Here is a 23980-nt window from a genome sequence, read left to right on the forward strand (position 1 = left end):
AGGCAGGGGTAGGCAACCGAAATGGGACGCGGGTAGTGCTGTGGGTTAAACCACAGAGCCTAGGGTTTGCCGATCAGAAGGTCGGCGGTTCGAATCCCCGCGACGGGGTGAGCTCCCGTTGCTCGGTCCCAGCTCCTGCCAACCTAGCAGTTCGAAAGCACAAAGTGCAAGTAGATAAATAGGTACCGCTCTGGCAGGAAGGTAAACGGCGTTTCTGTGCGCTGCTCTGGTTCGCCAGAAGCGGCTTAGTCATGCTGGCAACATGACCCGGAAGCTGTACGCCGGCTCCCTCGGCCAATAAAGTGAGATGAGCACCACAACCCCAGAGTCATCCGTGACTGGACCTAATGGTCAGGGGTCCTTTTACCTTTACCTTTTTAGGCAACCTAAGGCCTGTGGGCTGGATGTGGCCCTATCGCCTTCTCAATCCGGCCCACAGATGGTCCAGGAATCAGCGTGTTTTTACATGTGTCCTTTTATTTAAAATGCATCTCTGAGTTATTTGTGAGGGATAGGAATTCGTTCATTCCCCCCCCCCAATATAGTTCAGCTCACCACATGGTCTGAGGGACAGTGGACTGGCCCACGGCTGAAAAAGGTTGCTGACCCCTGGTTTAAGGCAATTTTCTATGTTCCTAATAGACAGTGGGATCTGCAGGGAAGAACTGATGCCCAGGGGAAGGGTTAAATGTCCCCATGTTTGCTTGAAACACATCACAGATAACCCTCAGTTTTCCTTATAACGTGTAGTCCCATCTTATGGGTATATGGGTGGTGTTGTGATCTAAACTACTGAGCCTCTTGCGTTGGCGGCTTGAAACCCCACGACGGGGTGAACTCCTGAAAGCACGCCATTGCAAGTAGATAAATAGGTACCGCTGCAGCAGGAACGTAAATGGCATTTCCATGTGCTCTGGTTTCCATCACAGACAATGTTCCGTTGCACCAGAAGCGGTTTAGTCCTGCTGGCCACATGACCCAGAAAGCTGTCTGTGGACAAACGCTGGCTCCCTTGGCCTGAAAGCGAGATGAGTGCCAAAACCCCATAGTCACCTTTGACTGGACTTAACCGTCCAGGGGTCCTTTACCTAGTCCCAATTTATCTCACAGCTACCTTTCCAACAGTAAGAGCTGTTCAACTCTGGAACAGACTCCCATGAGAAGTGACAGACTCTCCTTCTTTGGAGGTTTTTAAGCACAGGTTGAATGGCCACCTGCCATGTACGCTCTAGTTGAGATTCCTGCATTGCAGTGGGTTGGACTAGATGACCCTCAGGTCCCCTTCCAATGCTACAATTTTATGATTCTACCTTTCCTGTGGGCCCCAACTCAGCCATTGCCCCTCCCATGCTGGAACCGTTTTCCTCCTGCAATTTACCCAGGAAAGGTCTGCAATAAAGAAAGCAGCTACCGACTGCGTCTTCCTAATGCAAACAACAACAGCCATGTTTCTGCCACTGTAATACACGGAAATGCATCATAGCACCCTGGAAACGAGTTGAGCGCTGGCATTGCAGTAGTGCTGAACAGGGAACATTGTCGGGGAGCTGTCAGGAGGAAGGCCTCTAAGTAACGGATGCAAACAGACTCACCCTTAAATTTTCACAGTTGACAAGAGAGACCATTTGGCAATTATTTCAGCCCTTTAAGAATCATTATCAGCATCAGTAAAGGATCATTAAATCAGTCAAAGATTGTACCTTCTGAATGGAGGTTTGCTATCTCTCTCTCTCTCTGCCTCTTAAGAGCCTTCTCCTTCTCGACTCTCCTTCTCTCTCCGATATCAATCTTTCCCATTTTACACGAATGGCAAATTTATACTGATGGGTACATGTGAGAAGACTCTTGGCACCAGACTCTAAATCTTGTTTCTGAATGGTCAGATAACTATAGTCATACCTCGGGTTGAATATGCTTCATGTTGAGCGCGTTCGAGTTGAACTCTGCGGCAACCCGGAAGTAATGGAGCACGTTACATCTGGGTTTCACTGCTTGCACATGCGCAGACGCTCAAAATGACGTCATGCGCATGCGCAGAAGCAGCGAAAAGCGACGTGCATGTGTGCAGACGTGCCGTCGCTAGTTATGTTTGCTTCTGGATGCGAACGGGGCTCCGGAACGGATCCCGTTCGCATCCCGAGGTACCACTGTATTTAACCAGATCCTGGGGAGTGTCAGCTTCCTACATACATGTGTGTGTATATACATACATATATACATATTTTTCTTTAAAAAGGGGTGCTGGAACTCACCACAAACACCTCCTTTGTTCTCTTATAATGACAATGGTGATCACCTGAGAGGTGGTGGAACTCAGTTTCAGAGAGTTCTGGCTGAAAAAAAAGCCCTTTATATATACATACAGGCACACACCCTGTGCATGCAAACCTTTGTTTATGATGTGCTTAAAACAATGAAAATGGTGCTCAGGAAACCCCTTTCAGCTAAGGGCCACATCCTCATTCTGGGTAATGTCATGTACTGAAGTTCTCCCCCTGGGCCAGCAGGGGGATACTGTAGATAGTTTTCACTCAGGTCCACATATGCAAATAAGGGATTGAAAGTGACGTTCAGGGATTGGGTAGTTACCAAAAATGGTTACTGTTGCGTTCCAGTGGAGCTCTATATAAGCAGGCTGGCTGAACCCTTCAGTTCAGTTCTGTTCTGGCCTGTGAATAAACAAGAGCTATTTGAAGAATCGCTGTGTCGTCTGATATGTTCACCCACAATTTAACAGGCAAATTTCTGAGAGTACCTGTCCACCCTAAAGCGCAATGTGTGAATGCAACAGGCCAAAGTTTGCAGAGGCAAGCTTGTGTTCCTCCTCCTCGCTTCTCATCCTTTAAAATTGACTCAATTTTGTTATGTATGCGGCATCCGCAGCCAGAATTTTAATTGCAACATATTGGAAAAATGAAATTAAACCTACAAAATCAGAATGGCAAGTTAAACTGTTAGAATATCTGCAAATGGCAAAAATGACAGGGAGGGTAAGAGGGTATTCGATGCAAAAAGTAAACCAAGAATGGATTATATTCAAGGAATATCTGAAAAATTACTGTGACAGCAAAAACCTCCTGGCAGATCTTGAATGAGTCTTGCGATGTTTAGATAATATATGTAAATGTAATGTTTCTATTCAATTTTTCTTTTTTCTTTTTCTTTTCTCCCCCTCCCAAAAGGCTTAAGAAAATAATATAATAATATGATACTGTGTAAAATATAACCAGTGTAATTTAGTTTTTTTGAGAACAATCGGAAGCCTATTTTAGGTCTTTTTAAAATTTCTTGTATTTTAAATTTTTTTTGCTGTATGGGATGGTATACAAATTGTAATATAGTATATTGTATAATTTTTTGAAATATGTTTAATAAAGATTGTTTAAAAAATAAAAAATAAAATAAAATAAACTCAAGCGATACCACAAACCCAAGCAGATGCCCCAGTTCCGTTTCCTATCCAAATCAACCACCACGACTATGATGGAAGGTTATACAAAACAGTATCTCGGAGAGTGGAAAATTCATAAATGAGCTATACTATAAATATGAATGGCTAAATATAGCTCATCTATTTATAGGGATAGGCAAATGTCACTTTCAGATGTGTTTACTTGCAAGTCTGTTCTGTCCTGGTTCCATAATAGTTTGCATTTCTAAAAAATAAAAATAATAAAAATAAAAATTCACATGGAAGGCAGGATTTAACCATATATTTGAATACATGTTTTTATATAAAAAAATGTATTTTCTCTGAAAACACACCGTTTAAACTATATTTCGATGCATTGTGAGTTTGGGGCTGTGTCAGAATATTCAGACAGCAGAAAACTAGGTGGATTCCTAAAATCTAGGCTACACATTTATTCTAGGAGGTGCAGATGAGGTCAGCTGTACTGGAACACACAAAGATTCAATTCCTCTAGATCTCTGATAAAAAGCTGTACTTCACAAACACCCACACACATACATACTTTAGAGAGAGCTCTTGGATAATGGGTACCCTTAGTTAATTAAACTATTAAAAGAAGCTTATCTGGGCTTCCTTTTTTTAAAAAAAAAAGACGTCTGACCTGCCGACAACCTGTTCACTCAAGTCGGACATGGCTTGACACAGTGTTGAAAATGCACATGTAAAGCAGTTTTGAGATTGGCGCAGTGGTTAGGGTCCAAATCCCCACTCTGCCATGAAGCTGAGGACACTGAGGTCCAGTGCCGAGGGCCTTCTGGTGGTTCCCTCTCTCCAAGAAGCCAAGTTACAGGGAACCAGGCAGAGGGCCTTCTCGGTAGTGGCCCCTGCCCTGTGGAACGCCCTCCCACCAGATGTCAAAGAGAACAACAACTACCAGACTTTTAGAAGACTTCTGAAGGCAGCCCTGTTTAGGGAAGCTTTTAATGTTTGATGCGTTACTGTATTTTAATATTTTGTTGGAAGCCGCCCAGAGTGGCTGGGGAAGCCCAGCCAGATGGGCAGGGTATAAATAAATTATTATTATTATTATTATTATTATTATTATTATTATTATTATTATAGCTCAATGGGCAACCTTAGGCAGGTCATAAGTCTCTGAGCTTAACCTACCTCACAGGGTTGTTGTGAGGATAAAATGGAGAGAGGGAGAACCATGTCCACCACCTTGGAAGGATGGTGGGATAACAACAACTGCCATGTTCCCCAATAAGAGCAAGGAACCAGAAACTGAGCTGATCCGCGTGTCAAGAGCAGGGAGATCAGAACTGGAGAACAAGTCAGAGCCATGAAGGATTCATGTTTCCAAGCAAAGTCCCAACTTGAGCAGGAGGATTCTTCTCTAGCCCAACCGGGAGAAGAGACTTGATGGACAGCCTGGGTCACCCCAGAACCTGGGAATTATCCTGTGCCTTGAGCAGGAGAAGGCAAGCTGTGCTCCTCAGCCTCATTTCATGCACTCCTTGGTCAAATTTCACATGGGGTAGGAAGACTCTGGTCACAGAGGGAAATGATCTTTTTGGGCAGGGGGAGGGAGAAAGAAAGCAGATGGAACGATGGAAGGAGAGTGGAGGTGGAAGCCCTTTGCAAGAGATCAGTTCAGATCCCTGCTATGCAGGAGGTGAAGAGGGGGTAACAGAGAGAGAATGGGTAGCAAAGAAGAATAAATAAGGAGGTGGTCCATCAGCCACACTCACTGCTTTTTGTTGTTGTTGTTTAGTTGTTTAGTTGTGTCCGACTCTTCATGACCCCATGGACCAGAACATGCAAGACACTCCTGTCTTCCACTGCCTACCGCAGTTTGGTCAAACTCATGTTGGTAGCTTCGAGAACACTGCCCAACCATCTCATCCTCTGTTGTCCCCTTCTCCTTGTGCCCTCAATCGTTCCCAACATCAGGGTCTTTTCCAGGGAGTCTCATGAGGTGGCCAAAGTATTGGAGCCTCAGCTTCAGGATCCGTCCTTCCAGTGAGCACTCAGGGCTGATTTCCTTCAGAATGGACAGGTTTGATCTTCTTGCAGTCCATGGGACTCTCAAGAGTCTCCTCCAGCACCATAATTCAAAAGCATCAATTCTTCGGCGATCAGCCTTCTTGATGGTCCAGCCAAAGATTACCCTTGATGGAATGTCGCCCTTGACAGAAAAAGGAAGGTGCCCTTCTCTGGTCTAGGGAAATACTCCATGCTGTGACCATGAGGTCTCAGCACACAGCACAGCAGCTGTGCGCAGGGCCCTGCGTTACCAGTTTGATCCCTGGCAGTGCATGACAATAACCAAGTGATGAATGATATGAACAAGGTCTAAGGGGAAAAGGGGGGGATGGTAGGGGAAGCTTTTTAGTGCAACGAGCTCTGTCAAGTTATAAGCATCAGCAGCTGCAAAATTTGCAGTCCAATCTTTCAACACCTGTCATTTTCAGCCCCCCTGAATGACTTTGGGGCTCTCCTAAGTTGTGAACAACACACACAAACACACACACATATATGCGCGCCAAAACCTGCTTCTGGCATTGAAACCTTGACAACACGGGATAGGAGTAACAAGATCTTATCGCTGTGAATCTTCAAAGGCTACTGACAACTTTCAAAGGAAAAGTGTACAGAAGCTGCTTTTTGCTTCTAGCCTAATAAACTCCTCCAAAAAAGAAGAAAAAGAAGAACGGTTCTAATGATTATCTGATGATTGAGCTCTCCCTTTTCTTTTAGCAACCTCCCCCCCCCTCAAAAAAAACCCCCAACCAAAATCCCAGTCGACAAATTCAATTCCAGATACATTCGCATTCAGGACAGCAACAGAGTCATCATGTTATGAATTGAAAATTCCTTTAAAGGCTGCCTTTGAATTCTAAGGGGCTGACAGATCAAGGAATGGATGGCCCTGGAAGGGTAAATGAGTGAAGTTCTGTGTGTGTGCGCTCTCTCCCTCCCTGCATTCCTTTCTGTGAATGAAATTCCCCTTCGCATCCACATTTGCAAGCAGAGCAGGTGCTGGCTTCACACAAGCCTGGAATCTCAAGTGAGGGGTGTTGGCAGCTTGTCAAAGCGACTGAATCTGAGCAAGTTTTCAAGTCAAAACAGGGCTTGGGTCCAGATATTATGCACCTTTCCGCACCTCCTGCACCATTTTAGATGCCACCCTTATGATGGAACGGGGTCAGCATTTATGGGGGTGGGGTGGAAATCTCATGCCACACAGCTGTTGACACATGAAGACGTTTGCCAAGCACAAGCCATTCGGGACAGCTGCAAGGGGAGTGATCGATGCAACCTCGCAGAAAACCGCAAGCTCGTCTTGCAGGCTGCGAGCTGAATCCGAGATGCAAAGCAGGGAACCTGGCAGCGGCCTCCGCTGCCTTCCCCCAAGACCTCCGCTTTCAATTGCTAAAAAAGGAATTCAGGTATAAAAAGAACAGCCTTTTTCTTTCTTTCTTTTACACAGGATCCAGGGAGAGGAATATTTGGGACGTTTAATTTAGCAGCATGCTCAGGGAAATGGCATCTTGGGAAAACAGGTTTATGAAATAAATTGGGTCGCAATTAGCAGAGACTTGTGCATGGTGTTTGAATTCTAGGACAGTGTTTCTCAAATGGTGGGCCTGGACCCACAACCTCATAGGCCAGCCTGGCCCCCTAAAGGTAAAGGGTAAAGGGACCCCTGACCATTAGGTCCAGTCGTGACCAACTCTGGGGTTGCGGCGCTCATCTCGCTTTATTGGCCGAGGGAGCCGGAGTACAGCTTCCGGGTCATGTGGCCAGCATGACTAAGCCGCTTCTGGCGAACCAGAGCAGCGCACAGAAACGCCGTTTACCTTCCCGCCGGAGCGGTACCTATTTATCTACTTGCACTTTGACGTGCTTTCGAACTGCTAGGTTGGCAGGAGCTGGGACCGAGCAACGGGACCTCACCCCATAGCGGGGATTCAAACAGTCGACCTTCTGATCGGCAAGTCCTAGGCTCTGTGGTTTAACCCACAGCACCACCCACGTCCCTAGCCTGGCCCCCTAACCATGCCATAATTTTGGGACTGGGCCAATGCCCGCACCAGAAAGGTCCTGCATGCTGAGTAAAGGTTGATGGAAGACAGAGAGGTTTGTGGGCAGGCAGAAAGAGGGCAATGGGAAATTAGGGAGCAATCAAAAGGTTAGTATTTATTACCATCAGTGGTTTTTTTCTGGGGGGGGGGAAGATGCAGGGGGACACATACCCCTAAACATTTTGTGAATCTAAGTTTGGCCTCATTGAGGGGCAGTATTTCAATATGAGTAGGAAAATGAGAGTACCCCTAAACTTTTTTGAAAGAAAAAAAAGCACCAATCATCATTATAATTAAATAGAAGAACAGAAAGGATGTGAGTATGACAAGAAAGCTATTACAGGAGGAAGAAGGGAATGTAAAAAGAGAGGGAGGGAGGAATGAAGGAAATGAGTGAGTGGAAGTTTTCTCTGGGAGTGGGGAATAAGGTAAAAGTGGAATGTGAAAGGAGAACAGACAAAATTATAGAATAATAATAATAATAATAATAATAATAATAATAATAATAATATATTTATATCCCACCCTCCCCAGCCGAAGCCGGGCTCAGAGCGGCTAACAACAATAAAAGTAATACAGCATTCTAAAATCAATTCATTTTAAAATCAATTCAAAATCAAATTAATGGCAACCATTGGGCTAGAGTTCTGTGAGGATTACCGAAGGAGGGGGTCAGACTGTGCTTTGGCCAAAGGCCTGGTGGAACAGCTCTGTCTTGCAGGCCCTGCGGAAAGATGTCAAGTCCCACAGGGCCCTAGTCTCTTGTGACAGAGCGTTCCACCAGATCGGGGCCACGGCCGAAAAAGCCCTGGCTCTGGTTGAGGCCAGCCTAACCTCTCTGTGTCCCGGGACCTTTAAGATGTTTTTGTTTGAAGACCGTAAGGTCCTCCGTGGGACATACCAGGGGAGGTGGTCCCGTAGGTATGAGGGTCCTAGGCTGTAAAAGTACTTTTGACAGGCATGTGGAGGTGAGAAGGGGAAAATAGGCGAGAAAAGGTTTTCTCCATTTAGAGCCTATAGATCAGCAATCCTGCTGAACATGGGGAGGTTGAGTCATAATACCTCCAGGGCAAAAAATGTTTTAACTCAAGGAAGGCTGATCTCTGGAGCTCCTTGCCACAAGGACAACCTCTGGGGCAAAGAATTTAACAATTCCCAAAGGAGGATTAGATATCAGTAGAATATGGTGTCAGCAATTGCTTGTAATTATGCCAAACTATGCCTCTACCTGCCACTAGGTAGAGTAATTTTCAGCCATCTCAAGTGAGCCTAAGGGGTAGAAAGTTTGAAAACCCATGCCCTAAAAACAGATCCATGTTCAAGCCTGATGGGAAACCACACCTCATGATTTCAAAGCCCTTGTAGATGCTACTGGCATACTAAAATATAAGATACAGTATTAAGAAGGGGCCACAGATATGCATCAAATTTGCATTGATAATTTATATGAATAGATGCAAGTTTGGAAATTGTTACTATGAGTTAGACAGTTGCATTAGCAGAACCCACTGCATCAGGTCAATGTCTCTTCCAGTCCACCATCTTGAACCTGGTTAATAGCCTAGAAATGAGTGAATCTTGGGAGCTAACAGGAGATTATTATCTTATAGCTGGAGGTCTCTTGAGTGCTTTGAAGGAAATAGCCACCAGAGAAATACAGAAACATTGGAAGCCGCATTATGCTGACTCAGACGTGCATAATTTTATTTGACACCTTTCCACAGTTCAAGCCATGCTCTGGTTGCCTTACAACACGGGGGAAAAAATACATGACTACAGCATAACAAAAGTAGTCATGAGCAATAAATGAAACATTAAAAAAATACAAAACCAAACAGAATAATTTCCACATAAATTACAACAAAATCTAAAATACAGATACAAAAAACTCAACATCAGCAACCCCACCCTCAACGAAAAACCACAATCCTAAACGATACCTCAGCCCAAGAATCTGTTCAGGTTGTGGAACTTGCAGCCCTCCAGATGCCATGGGACTCCCATCAGACCCTGCCAGAATAGTCAGTGGCCAGGGGCGACAAGACTTGGGGTCCAGCAACCTCTGGAGGGCCACAGGTTCACTGCACCTGAGCTAGACACTGTGCAAAAATGTGCTTTCTCGTGTCATGCCACTTAAAGGCTAGAGATGGGGGAGAAAGTCAACTCAGTTCTCATTTACAGTGAAACTTATCAAATTTGCACTTTCTTAAACAACACGGGAACTGAAACACAGCCATCCTTCAAAATTTGCACTTAACTGAATTTTGTGATGCAACCAATGTTTACAAAAGTGAATATATTAGGAGAAAGTGTACATTAAAATGCATATATTAGTGAAAACAGCATGCAAAAATGCATGACATTAGGGAAAAAAATGCTTGCAAAAATGTGTTTATTTGGCGAAATTTGCACTAAAACGATGAAGAATGATTCGTAAGATTTTTTTAAAAAACACAAAACTCACAAATTGCCGCAGAAATGCAGAGAACCGAATTTAAGACTGCGAAAATGATAAACTGGGAGGCACTGACATGGACAGATCCTTCCAAATTTGGGACCCACCTTCTACTCAAAGGGTGTTACCTCTTCCTCTTTCCACACTGTAGTGGAAATGCGGAAGACAATTGTATTTCGAGGAGTTAGGCGGCATGTCCCTTTCCCTTTGACACCCCCAGTTTGATTCTTGTGTTTCACACACCTGTCAGGAGTTTCTTGGCTTCTTCTGTGTTGCAAGTCCTGGCTGGATGCCTGGCTGCAGGTAGTGGGAGACTCTCAGCCGCTTTGTATTAGTTCCATCTCAGGGTCCTGGGCATGAGTCATGCCAGATGCACTTGATTACATCAAGGCAGGCTATAAAAGCCATAGGTGGGAGGGGCCAGGACAGCTTCTGCCCAGATTGTGGAAAGGACCTGATGTTGGGAGACCGACGGCCGGGGTCTTTCTCCTGCTCCGGACAGCTGAAGGGGAGACTGGGTAGGCCCTGTCGGGTATGTTTTATGTTATGCTTTGTATGCCTGCTGTTTAAAAAGGTAAAGGGACTCCTGACCATTAGGTCCAGTTGTGGCCGACTCTGGGGCTGCGGCGCTCACCTTGCTTTACTGGCCGAGGGAGCCGGTGTACAGCTTCTGGGTCATGTGGCCAGCATGACTAAGCCACTTCTGGCGAACCAGAGCAGTGCATGGAAACGCCGTTTACCTTCCCGCCAGAGTGGTACCTATTTATCTACTTGCATGTTGACATGCTTTCGAACTGCTAGGTTGGCAGGAGCAGGGGCCGAGCAACGGGAGCTCACCCCGTTGCGGGGATTCGAACCGCCAACCTTCTGATTGGCAAGTCCTAGGCTCTGTGGTTTAACCCACAGCGCCACCTGTTTATTTGTTAATAAAACTGTTTAGGCTCCCCTTCCACCTCCTCATTCCTTTTGTCCTGATATCCTTGGAAAGAACAGCTGTACTTGGAAGCACACACACAGAGTTGGGAACATAGGAAGCTGCCTTAAACTGAGCCGGAGCCTTGTCCCACCCAAATCCGCACTGCCTACCCCTGCCCTACCTGCGGGCAGCGGGATTTGAACCTGAGGCCTTCTGCCTGCAAAGCAGAATCGCTACCTCTGCGCTACGGCCCTTCCCAATTGTGAGCAAGCACCTTCTCCTCTGCACAACAGCAAACAGCAGGAGGGAACCTCCAGTTCGTAGGAGCCGACGACTAAATTTGCGGCACTCCCATTTTGCTCTGCATTCTGGTTATGTCTGCATTTTCTGTTAATTGGCCAGAACTTGCTGTTTCCTGTCAGCCTTCCGTTGCGCGAGGGAGCGCCTTCAAAGAAGCTTCACTCTGTCATCCTCATACCCTTGCGAATACAAGCGCTCGCTATAAACACCATCTCTGTCTCGTAAATTGAGGTCTCTTTTCTACCTCCCACCCCCCTTTGACCTAGATTGAATCTGCTGCATTCTCAAGCCTTTTGGGAAAGCGGCTAAGGACTAATGCATGCCGGTTCCGTGTGCCACAACACTTCCTTATCCATTATTATGTAAATTTTGACTAAAGTGCTACACGTAGATGTGGGGAGGGGGGCAGGAGAATATCAAGGACAAAATTGCTGGAATCTGCTTCCCCCCCCCCCACCCTTGCTCTCTGTGAAATAAGCCACTTATATTAAACAATTTTAAATGCCTAATAGCTGTTAAGGGTGGGGGGGAGGTATCTGAGGAATTTTAATGTACATTTCTTTTCTCGTATAGGACAATCGCTGCTTTCAGCGGGTTCCTGAACTGTCGAGACTGAATGCATAATGAATGGGAAGTTTATGGCTCATCAGCTTCTATGGCAAAGCACTGTGGGTTACAGGCACGGAACGAAAGGGCAAACTCTATCAGATTCACTTCTGCCACGCTGACATTTATCGCGGGCTGGCAAGACCCCCGAGAAACTTGAAGAACACAGAAGCATTCAGAGTGGCCAGCAAAGTTGCCTTGTTATTCCCTCCCTCCCTCGCCATCTCCCACCCCCACCAGAACAGGCCTCCATTAGATTTCAAATGCCATAGCAGATAATCAGGAGAGAGGAGAAGAAGCCTAGCTGGTTGCTAGGAGGAAGCTCAGACGTTGAGCCAAAGAGTTGTGGTTCCCAGTGGCTTAAATCAGCCGCCTTCCATCAGTCCTGTCTCATTAGCATCCTTAGGAGACCATTGGCAGGAGTCCGGATGACCATGAGCCCAAGGCAGAATGTAACATCCTCATCGACTCCAGCTCATTTGAATGCTTGAGCTCTATTGGTCAGAAGGCGGGGCTCCATTTGCGACAGGCTCAGCAATGGATTCCATTGCTGGGCTCTGTACTCAGCCCTTGGTGGCATCCCATAATATTCACATATTTTAAGGACCACATTGATTTTCAGTCGCTCCAAAGGGCGGGGACCTGAAACAATGGGTCCAAATGATCAGGGGGAGGAAGGATTTAGATTAAACATTTGAGGGGAAAACCCTCCTGATGGCATGAACTGGTTGGTATCGAAAAGACTGCCTCAAACAGTGGTGGGTTCTCCATTAACAGATTTTTAAGCAGATGTGAGATGGCCACCTATCAGCAATGTCTTAGCAGTGGGTTTTCAGAAGGCAGGAGGTTGCTCTTGTTGACCTTGGGGGTCCCTTCAAGGTCTATGATTCTATGAACCACAAAGAACACCACTGAGCACGTGCAGAGTGACAGTCCCTTTCCCACTGCCTAATGGAAGAGAGGGATGGTGTTCCTGGTCACAGACCAAGAGTGAAGGACCTAAGTAGTATGTGTAATATATTATTACCCGAATAAGCATATCATATCAATTTATATACCACCCTTTATCTGAAGATACCAGGGTGGTGTACAATGTTAAAAACATAATATACATAGCATAATGATAAAATACAATAAAGCAATCACAGAACAAATCACAGTAACATTCCACTCACATCTCCAGATTGTTTAATGGCCAAAAGGCCTGGCTAAAGAGGAATGTTTTTGCCTAGCACCTAAAGGCATGTAATGATGGCACCAGGTGAGCCTCTCTGGGGACAGCATTCTACAGATGAGGAGCCACCACAGAAAAGGCTCCTTCTTGTGTTGTCACCCTCCGAACCTCTCGGGAAGGGAGGACACCAAGAAGGGTCTCAGGTGATAAGTTCAGGATCCAGGTCAGTTTGTATGGGGAGAGGCAATCCTTAAGGTATTGAACTCCTGAGCCATGTAAGGCTTAATAGGTCAGCACCAGCACTTTGAATTGGGCCCAGAAACTATTTGGCAGCCAGTGCAATTGGGCCAGAATTGGCAACATATGCTCAACTCATCTTGCCCCAGTGTGCAACCGGGCCACTGAATCATGCACCAGCTGAAGTTTCCAAACCATCTTCAGAGGCAGCCCCATATATAACACAATGCAGTAATCTAGCCTACAGCACCTTTGAATTATGGTGCTGGAGGAGACTCTTGAGAGTTCCATGGACTGCAGGAAGATCAAACCTGTCCATTCTGAAGGAAATCAGCCCTGAGTGCTCACTGGAAGGACAGATCCTGAAGCTGAGACTCCAATACTTTGGCCACCTCATGAGAAGAGAAGACTCCCTGGAAAAGACCCTGATGTTGGGAAAGATGGAGGGCACAAGGAGAAGGGGACCACAGAGGACAAGATGGTTGGACAGTGTTCTTGAAGCTACCAGCATGAGTTTGACCAAACTGCAGGAGGCAGTGGAAGACAGGAGTGCCTGGCGTGCTCTGGTCCATGGGGTCACGAAAAGTCGGACACGACTAAACGACTAAACGACAACAACAGCCTACAGGTCACCAGAGTGCAGGCTGCAGATGTTAGGCTATCCCTGTCTAGATAGGGGCATAGCTGGGCCACCAACCAAAGCTGACAGAAGGCACTTCACACCACTGAGGCCACTGGGGCCTCAAGCAACAGAAATGGGTCCAGGAGTACCTCCAAGCTACATACCTGCTCCTTCAGAGGGAGTGCTAGCCCCTCAAGAGCAGGAACTCTCCCATCCATCCAGTCTTGGGAACTGCCCACTAACAGTGCCTCAGCCTCTCTCTCTCTGTGTATCGCAATCATTGACAGGGATTTCTTACTAGAGCATACTATTAAAGTCTAACACCAGGAGGAGACCTGAAGATCTAGATCAGCCTTTCTCAACCTGTGGGTCCCCAGATGTTGTTGAACTACAACTCCCATCACCCCTAGCTAGCAAGGCCAGAGCTCAGGGATGATGGGGTTGTTGTCCAACAACATCTGGGGACCCACAGGTTGAGAACCACAGATTTAGATGGAAATATAACATTTCATTCTCTACTTTGGCTTGTCTCCATCTGCTGCTCTGCAGATGTTGCTAGACTCCAACTCCCATCAGCCCCTGCCAATGTGGCCATTGGGCAGGGGCAATGGGAGCTGTTGTCCAACAAATATCTGGAGGGCACTTGGTTGGGGAAACCTGGCCTTCACCACAGCATTAGAAACTCCTATGTGACTTACCTCCTGATTTTTCGATTCAGGAAGGGTTGACGCGCATATCTAGTTCATGTTACATGCAGCTCCAAGTAGCGTTTGATCTAAGCGGCTTCATTTTCAGCTTGTTAATGGTGGCACGTCTCTTTTTTCTTTTAAAAGCTTTTTCTCCCCGCTTCCCCATTAAAAAAAAAAAATAAGAAAAGAAGGGGCACTTAAAAGAAGAAGAAATCTTGCAGCTAATGTCGGAATCTTTTCCCTCAGTTGAAACAATTCTGTGTAGACGAAGACATAACCTTGCAGGCCTTTGAACTTTAAGGGACAGCCTTTAGTATGCTTTGAATCCAGGGCGGAAAAAAATCTGAAACCTTAAAAACCACAGCCTGTCTCTGGAAGCTTCAAACCATGAGAGAATCTCTCTCTTTCTATCCCTCCCTCCCTCTCACAAAGGGAAAATCTTTGCTATAACGGAGGATTCTTTCTTAAATTCCTCATTTTTATTACTTGATATTATTAGTGAATGGGAGCGGGGAGGCAGAAATGCACAGTGCTGCCGTATCGAAGAAGCTGCATTTTCTGGCACTGAAAAACTGCCCTCGTTAATCGTTCAGGTAAGAATTGAAATAAATACTTCTGCACGAAAGACGAACGAAAACACTTTAAGCAATAAAGCCGTACATCTGCACATAAATTAATGGCAGAAAGACAGTGCCACCCGATGTCAGAACAAAATCTTCACCGCTTTGGGGTACAGCAGGGGAGTGGCTGATTTGCGTTGATGGCACAAATGGGGCTAGGCAGGAGAAGGGGTCAATAATTCACCTGCCTGCCATTGGCTTGGCTTCTGTGATGTCACAGAGTGGCTGGGCAGCCCATATTTATTTGTCAAAAATATCCCCATTCCATCTTCCCGTTGCAAAAAGCAAACATGAGGGTGATGGGTGTTGGAGTCCAACACTGGGACGACTGCAGGTTCCCCATCCTTGCTCTAGCCGCTAGAGTATGGTGATATTTTACGGTGCAACAGGAGACTGAATTGTTGCCCTACAACAGAAGTGGGGAACTGGATGCAGCAAGCAGGCCGGATCCTTATCTTCCCACTTCCTACAAGCCAAGGTGAATGGGACTGGCCACCTGTTAACTAACTGAAGTCACAATGACACCAGGTGACCCAATCAGCTGATTGTTGGGGCATCAAAGCATCATGGAAGGGCTTCTTTAAGCCCCAATGAGCAGGAGAGTACTCTGCATGCAGCTGATCGTCGGTGCTTGCAAAAAGTCCCATCTACAACAAGACAACAATAAATAATTAAGATGATTCCTTCCTGAGTGCTGAAAGCTCAAAATGTATGCTCAGACACTGATCTTTACAATAGCTTTGCAAGTCAGGATAGAATTCTTTCCACGCCTCTTGCCCTCAAACAGCGACCTACACCAGCTAAATCTGACTGCTGTTCTGCAATTCATTGCTTTCCAGAAGCAGAAAAACAGAATCGAGGCCGAATGCATTCAAATGTCAGTGGATTAGAAGCCCTCTTGTTAAAGCATTATCATCTTCAAGGCTCAAGTCCAAACTAGACGTTCATTGTTTCAATGCAATTATCATGCAGGGTTTGCTTGTTTTCTGAAAACACAAGTAGCAGTTACAGGGAGGTCAAGTGGCAGTGATATAACAGGAAAGGGAGAGTAACTCTTCTTCCATGCTGTGGTCCCATATTCAATAACTATCTAGTGAGTAAATGGGGTTCCATTAAGCACTGTTGGCTATGCACTACCTCTACCAGCAGAGGCAATGTATACCTCTGAATACCAGTTGCGGGGAATCACAAGTGCTGTTGTGCTCAGGCCCGGCTTCTGGGCTTTGCACGCAGCTGGATGGGTACTTTGAGAACAGGTTGTTGTTGTTTAGTTCTTTAGTCGTGTCCGACTCTTCGTGACCCCATGGACCAGAGCACACCAGGCACTCCTGTCTTCCACTGCCTCCCGCAGTTTGGTCAAACTCATGTTCGTAGCTTTGAGAACACTGTCCAACCATCTCGTCCTCTGTCGTCCCCTTCTCCTTGTGCTCTCCATCTTTCCCAACATCAGGGTCTTTTCCAGGGAGTCTTCTCTTCTCATGAGGTGGCCAAAGTATTGGAGCCTCAGCTTCAGGACCTGTCCTTCCAGTGAGCACTCAGGGCTGATTTCCTTCAGAATGGAGAGGTTTGATCTTCTTGCAGTCCATTGGACTCTCAAGAGTCTCCTCCAGCACCAGAATTCAAAAGCATCCATTCTTTGGCAACCAGCCTTCTTTATGGTCCAGCTCTCACTTCCATACATCACTACTGGGAAAACCATAGCTTTCACTATACGGGCCTTTGTTGGCAAGGTGATGTCTCTGCTTTTTAAGATGCTGTCTAGGTTTGTCATTGCTTTTCTCCCAAGAAGCAGGCGTCTTTTAATTTCATGACTGCTGAGAACAGGATGGTGGACTAAATGGGTCTGGGACTTGATCATGCATGGTTCCTGGCATCCCTGAAGCAGCTATTTCTGCTAGAAGGCTGTCTCCATCGACACCAGTAGAAGCTCATGCAAATTGCAGCTTTTGGGTGCTGGTGGTCAGTTTATTGGGACAACAGCAACAGAGAAGGGTGGTCCCACTGTTGCATCGCCCCACGGTTTAAAAAACGGTGCATCAATTAACTGCATCCACACAATTAACGCTGCGTCTAGAGTGGTCCTGAGACACAGACAAGCGATAAATGAAAACCTCCCTTCTCTAGGCAAGTTCAAAGGGCCTTGCAAGACACCCCCCTCCACCAAATCCTTTCAAATAAATAAATAAATCTCACAATACCAACACCTCTCAAGTTGCAGTCTAACATATTTGTCATTGTTGGTGACAGACTCCTGTTCCGATACATTGCAGCTATTTCTACAACGTGTCAGCTGTTAAGGCACACTTTAAAACGCCGCCACCAAACACATATTAACGCCATAAAATCCACCCTGTTTTATTGCAACAGCTGATGCCTCTCACTAGGTTGCTGGGAAAATGTGAGAAAGTTGCTGATAGCCCAAAAGCATTTAAATCCAAATTAAGCTCCCTCCCTCTCCCCCCGCCACTCTTTATGCATCATGCAAATGTAGGAAGTTATTAAAAACTGTTACTTTGGATTCCTAAAACAATCCCCCCATGGATAGAAGACAGCGTTTTTCTTCCCCACAACCTTCTAGATCAGCGGTTCTCAACCTGTGGGTCCCCAGATGTTGTTGGACTACAACTCCCATCATCCCTGAGCTCTGGCCTTGCTAGCTAGGGGTGATGGGAGTTGTAGTTCAATAACATCTGGGGACCCACAGGTTGAGAAAGGCTGTTCCAGATGAAGTCCAATCAAAGCCAGCTCAATCCTAAAGGCAGCAGAGGCAGCTGCCAAGAGCAGCAGAATCTTCGAGACTATTGGTTGAGCTGGGAAATCTTCCTCCACCCCCTAGACCAGAGCTAGCCAATAGGGTTCCTTCCAGATGTTGATAGGCTGCATCTCCCACCAACCCTGACCATGTTGGCTTGGGCTTATGGAATCTGAAGTCCAATCAGGATCTAGAGGGTATGTTGGGTACGCAGGGAATGTTGGCTGCCGCTGCCCTAGGGTCTTGGGTCAAATGTGGGACACATGTCTCTCCCCCATTTTCAGCATGTTCTCGTCATTCCATACACACAAAGGGGATGCAAATCCGTTGCCTTTGGAACAGGGGGAAAGTCTTGGGTGTGCAAGATTGGACTCTTGAGTCCTTCCCTATAGTGTTTAAGGAAACTGGGTGGAGGGTTGCCTCCGTTAGCAGTCCACGGATACAAAGAAAGAAAGAAAGAAAGAAAGAAAGAAAGAAAGAAAGAAAGAAAGATCTGCACCTGCAATCAATCTTCTCTGGATTAAGCCTATTTGCTAAGGGGAATGATCAATGCAACCTGAATTCTAGGCAAAACTTGAATCCTGGGAAGCAGGTGGCAGATGGGAGTAGCAGATGGGTGCTGGTGTCTAAGGAAGAGGGGTGGAGTAGCAATGGATGAATCTGTCAATTTTGGTTTCTCTTGGTTGCTCACTTTTCCAGTACGTATTTATTTATTTTAAATAAATAAATAAATAAATGTTTGTGGTAAAACCTCTAAGCAGTTTACAAAAAATTCGGTTCTTTACATTTCCACATCAGTTTGCATAGTCTTTTTTTTAAAAAAAAGCCCTCAGAAAAACTCACCAGCAAATTTCTCCTAATGTACACATTTTCTATGCATTATGCACATTTTCCCAAGCAACTCTGCCTAACATAATGATTTTGGGTAATGTTTTCCCCCACCCAAAATAACCTGTGAATTTATACACACACATTACTCCCGGGCTTTTGTACATCAGACTTGGCTGGAGAACAGTATCCCAAAATTTGGAGGAATTGGAATATCAAAGGGCAGCTGTTTTGATTCACGTCTTGTTTCTGTAAGTGCAAACTCACTTTTTAATACAAATGGTATTGAATTTCTCTCTCACCCCGACTAGATGGTAAGCAGACATGCATAAGAGAAAAGGCATGCTAAAGGATTCTGGACAGAGCTGGTCTCCAAGGTGATGATATGTCTATGCAAACATTTGGGAGTGTGATTGCATGCATGCTTTTCTAACTGCCTCTTTTTAAAAGAGGAAAAGGTCCAAACCCCAAATTTGCACAGCAACTCCAGAAACAAGGGTGCTAACATGTGGGTAGACAACTCTGGTTTTCACCCTGGAATGATGTTTTGATAGCTGTTAAATGGCTTGTCAAAAACCGAAGAAGTCATATTGGGATGAGCGAACCCCTTTAGTGCAGAAACAATGGTTTAAAAAGCCTTTGATATGTATTTTTTCATGTTCCTTTTAGAACGTTTTGCAGTTTGGAGAGTTAAAGTTCAAGTCTCCTGGACCCTCCCAGTGTTTTACTTGACTACATAATACTACTTTGTTGATCGGATTCCCCCCACCCAACAGCAAAGGGACAGGAACGATATAGCCAGATGTGTATCTGAATTATAATCCGGCCCCTCCAAAATGTCATAATGAGAGGCTTTCTTGATATTGGATATCCTAAGCTCCGATCCACCAAGCTGATGCAAATGAGCACACATCATCATTTTTCTAATTTCATCAGTCTTAAAAGAAAATAAGCTTTTCATGTGCAACAGCAGGTCTGAGATTAGTTCTGCTGAGCTCACCGCCATGGAACTAAATATCTATCAAGCCCAGCATAAAGTCACAAACTACTTATGAATGTCAACAACATTCTGATATAACAATGGTGGCCGTGTGATTGTTTGTATAACACTTTGCTGCTGTGCAAAATGCTCCAACTCATTTTGTTTTTTTTTTAATCTGGTTCATCCTCAGTACCACAGATGCGCTCAGGAAGGTCTCTGCTTTTCCATCATTTCAGTGGGTCCTGTGTGAAATTCCTCTGCATTCGCATGCCCGCAAAGTCAGAAAGGGAAAACATTTTGGGGAGAGAGATGGAACTGGGAACCATGCCTCACCTCTCCCCAAATGCTCCAAGGGGCTCTTGCGTGGCCCTAGCCCCTTGACAGGGGTTCGGACAAAAGCATGACGGGCCCCTGGGTTCTTTTAAAGGAAAGCCCTTGCAGCAGCATCATTTTGGAGGGGCAGGCACAGCCAATCCATACCCCTCCACCAACCAGTTCCTAAACCAATGCCTAACCGCAACCTTACAAGTTGTGACGATTTGCTACGCAGTAGGCAAAAACCTAGACAGCAAACCTAGACAGCATCTTAAAAAGTAGAGACATCACTTTGCCAACAAAGGTCTGTATAGTAAAAGCTATGGTTTTCCCAGTAGTTATGTATGGAAGTGAGAGCTGGACCATAAAGAAGGCTGATCGCCGAAGAATTGATGCTTTTGAATTCTGGTGCTGGAGGAGACTCTTGAGAAGATCAGGAGACTGCAAGAAGATCAAACCTATCGATTCTTAAGGAAATCAGCCCTGAGTGCTCACTGGAAGGACAGATCGTGAAGCTGAGGCTCCAGTACTTTGACCACCTCATGAGAAAAGAAGACTCCCTGGAAAAGACCCTGATGTTGGGAAAGATGGAGGGCACAAGGAGAAGGGGACGACAGAGGACAAGATGGTTGGATAGTGTTCTCGAAGCTACCAGCATGAGTTTGACCAAACTGTGGGAGGCAGTGGAAGACAGAAGTGCCTGGCGTGCTCTGGTCCATGGGGTCACGAAGAGTCGGACACGACTAAACGACTAAACAGCAACAAAGGCAAAAACCAAATGGCACCACCCAATCAGCCAAATGGACAAAATTCCTACTGGGCCCCTGCCCCAAAAGCAGATGATCCCATGACAGGCATAGCAAGGTCAAGCGAACAACCTGAAAATAGGGAGGAGAATCAAGTACTAAAAGAGTATTAGAATTGATTCAAGAATTCGGTCAGGTAGCAGGTTTTAAGTTGAATAAGATGAAAACAAAAGTTTCGGAGAAAAATCTAACTGAGATTGAGAGAAATAAGTTTCAGAAGGAGACAGGATTGACACTGGTTAAGAAAGTGAAATATTTAGGGGTAAATATGACTGCTAAGAATGTGAATTTATTTAAGGTTAATTATGAAAAATGTTGGATTGAAGTGAAAAAGGATTTAGAAATATGGTCAAATTTGAAGTTATCGCTTTTAGGCCGAATTGCTGTGATAATAATGAATGCATTGCCAAGAATGTTGTTTTTGTTTCAAACATTGCAAATTGTGGATAAAATGGATTGTTTTAATCAGTGGCAGAGAGATATCTCTAGATTTGTCTGGCAGGGCAAGAAGCCTCGTATAAAATTTAAGATATTAACAGATGCAAAAGAAAGAGGTGGATTTGCCCTGCCAGACTTAAAACTTTATTATGAATCAGCCGCTTTTTGTTGGCTGAAAGATTGGCTGCTTCTTGAAAACACTGTTGTGTTGGATTTGGAAGGTTTCAATAACGTATTTGGTTGGCATGCATATTTGTGGTATGATAAGGTTAAAGCACATAAAGCTTTCAAAAGCCATATTGTTAGAAAAGCACTGTTTAATGTTTGGATAAGATACAAGGATCTGCTTGAAAATAAAACCCCAAGGTGGCTGTCACCAATGGAAGCGAAGGCTCAGAAAAAACTCAATATGGAGGCTAAATGGCCGAAATATTGGGAAATTTTGGAACAGGAGGGAGACAGACTAAAATTGCAGAGCTTTGAAAAATTAAAAAATAAAGTGCGAGATTGGCTCCATTACTATCAAATAATGGAGACATATAATTTGGATATAAAAATAGGCTTCCAAGTGGAAAAATCAAAATTGGAAACAGAACTGCTAGACTCTAAAGTTAAGAATCTGTCAAGAATGTATAACTTGCTGTTGAAATGGAATACTCAAGATGAAACGGTGAAATCTGCTATGATTAAATGGGCACAAGATGTTGGACATAATATTATGATGGCTGACTGGGAACAGTTATGGACCACTGGTATGAAATTTACGGCATGTAATGCCTTAAAAGAGAATTTAATGAAAATGATCTATAGGTGGTACATAACACCAGTCAAGCTTGCAAAAATTTACCATTTGCCTGATAATAAATGCTGGAAATGTAAGGAGACAGAAGGTACTTTCTTTCACCTTTGGTGGACATGCCCAAAGATTAAGGCATTCTGGGAGATGATTTATAATGAAATGAAGAAGGTATTTAAATATACCTTCCTGAAGAAACCAGAGGCCTTTCTCCTGGGCATGGTTGGCCAATTGGTGTCAAAGAAAGACAGAACGTTTTTTATGTATGCCACAACAGCAGTAAGAATACTTATTGCAAAGTACTGGAAGACGCAAGGTCTACCCACCAGGGAAGAATGGCAGATGAAACTGATGGACTACATGGAATTGGCGGAAATGACTGGCAGAATCCGAGACCAGGGAGAAGAGTCGATGGAAGAAGATTGGAAAAAATTTAAAGTGTATTTAAAAAAACACTGTAAAATTAATGAATGTTAGAAAGATGCTGGAATGGATTTACATGGTCTTAGCAGAAAGGTTACAAAGAATTAAGTAAAAATGGACTGTTAATGGGTTAAAGTGTAAAATTTAAGGTTAAATTGCGTTAAGATAAATTAAGGAACAAAATTTCAGAAAGAGGGAAAGGACTTGCTGGAACAATTATGAAATAGAATACAAAAAGGGAGGCGTGAGGAAGTCAAGGAAATAAGTAAATGAAAGATAATGATATGAAAATACTGGATGTTAATGTTTTTTAAATGTTATTGTTTAGTTGTATTGTTTTTGGGTTTTTTCTTTTTTTCTTTTCTTTTTCTTTTTTCGCCTTAGTGTTGTATTTTTCTTTATTTTTGAAGTATTGTAATCTTTTTTTTCATTATTATTGCCTGTTTTTCTTTTTTCTGTAATTGTTAAACTTCAATAAATATCATATAAAAAAAGAAAAAGAAAATAGGGAGGGTGGGCGGATGAAAAGAGGAAGCTCAATGCTGCGTGCAGGGTATTTAAAGGCTATGGCTGTCAATCACGAAATGGCAACATATAAATCTCCCCAGCAACAGGAAGCTCCATGATAATGGTGGCCAAACTCTTTTCCTGCCCAGCAATGGTGGGTGTCTTGCTAGCCCCCACCGCAACACGTGCTCTCCATGAAGGAGAACATGCTTAAAAATAGCTCAAAAACTACACGTCACCATCTAAAGAGCACCCACCACCCTGAAAACCATCAAGTTCAGAATCTTGAGTTTACACCATTGTCAGGGGCTCAGGAGCAGGAGCACTGGGGAGAGAGGAAATGGAGAGCGAAGGGGAAGAATCCGAGGGCAGCGAAGGGGAGTATGACAGTGGCCCGAGAGATTCCATGAGCTTCTCCAGCAAATCAGAAGATTCCCAGAAGGGGGCGCCGATGGTCAGGGCAAGGGGGGTCCCAGGGGGGACGCACCAGAAACAAGGAGCCAGAGGGGAACCCCAAAGCAGCAGTGGGGGATCGGGACCAGTTTCCCCACCAGAGCGTAGTGGGGGGGGAAGAGTCACATGTGTCAGGGCCAGCGTCTCCTCCAGCGGGGAGAGAAAGTGAGTCAGGGCTGACCACGCCTCCATCGGAGGGGAGGTCAGTTGCAGCTAGCCCCCCCAGAGGGGGAAGCAGTGACAGTAGCAGCAGTGAAACGGTCAGGAGAAAAGTTACCGGCTGGGCGCGCGCGCCAAGTTCAAATGTACAGGCGCGGGGGACAGCAGGAGACCCGGATGGGGAACCAGCTCCTAAAGCCCGCCGGAGGGAGGGGGAAGGCTCAGGGGACTCAGCGTCAGAAGAGTCTAGAAAGGGTGAGACCCCAACGGCCAGGCGGAACCAGAGGCGGAAGGAACAGAGGAAGAGGTGGAGTAAGGCTAGAGTCTTAAATTGGTGTCTGGGGGGAGGAGACTCAGATGGAGCATCAGCGGTCTGACAGTTGAGACGTAGAGCTGCGC

The 23980-nt window shown here is 45.2% G+C and overlaps 1 protein-coding gene across 50 annotated transcripts in view; it reads right to left on the reverse strand.

Moving 5' to 3' along the window:
- Positions 1–23980, reverse strand: part of CELF2 (CUGBP Elav-like family member 2) — a 541589-nt gene that overhangs the window by 143038 nt on the left and 374571 nt on the right. The window lies entirely within an intron of this gene.

This window comes from Podarcis filfolensis (genome assembly GCF_964270895.1).
Source record: "Podarcis filfolensis genome assembly, chromosome: 10".
Classification (NCBI taxonomy): domain Eukaryota; kingdom Metazoa; phylum Chordata; class Lepidosauria; order Squamata; family Lacertidae; genus Podarcis; species Podarcis filfolensis.